The sequence below is a fragment of the Morus notabilis genome, unplaced genomic scaffold (assembly GCF_000414095.1).
Source record: "Morus notabilis unplaced genomic scaffold, ASM41409v2 Scaffold1265, whole genome shotgun sequence".
In the NCBI taxonomy this organism is placed as follows: Eukaryota; Viridiplantae; Streptophyta; class Magnoliopsida; order Rosales; family Moraceae; genus Morus; species Morus notabilis.
This window is the reverse complement of record NW_010357863.1, coordinates 117,834-118,300: the sequence shown is the minus strand read 5'-3', so window position 1 is coordinate 118,300 and position 467 is coordinate 117,834.

Below are 467 nucleotides of genomic sequence, written 5' to 3'. Positions count from 1 at the left end.
CTTCTTTAGCGCGTTCGTTGAGCTTTCAGATTCCTGCTTGGATAGAGCTTCAGCCTTGATCTTGTGACGACCCTTCTATGAGGCCGCCACTGTAACTTAAACTTTAACTTGTACTTACTGGGGTTTCTTAAAATTTGCGGAACATTTTTTTTTTTTTAATATAAGAAATAATACTTTCATAATTTGTAACAATAATTTCAAATAAGTGAATCACTAAATTTCTTAAAGCTTTTCTTAATTTCAGTTAAGATAAAACGTTCTAAAAATATCTTTCAAACAGAGCAGCATTTGAACTCTTATTTCAAATGCTCTTTAAAAGTCTTTCTAAAACTAGCCAATTCAATCGGGCCATTTAATTTTGACTTTAAAACGGATTTCGTGAGAAATCTTAAATTCAAGTACATCTTAAAGCCCTTTTAAAATCAATCATTTAAATCGTCATGTTTAAAATTTATTTATTTGTTGCA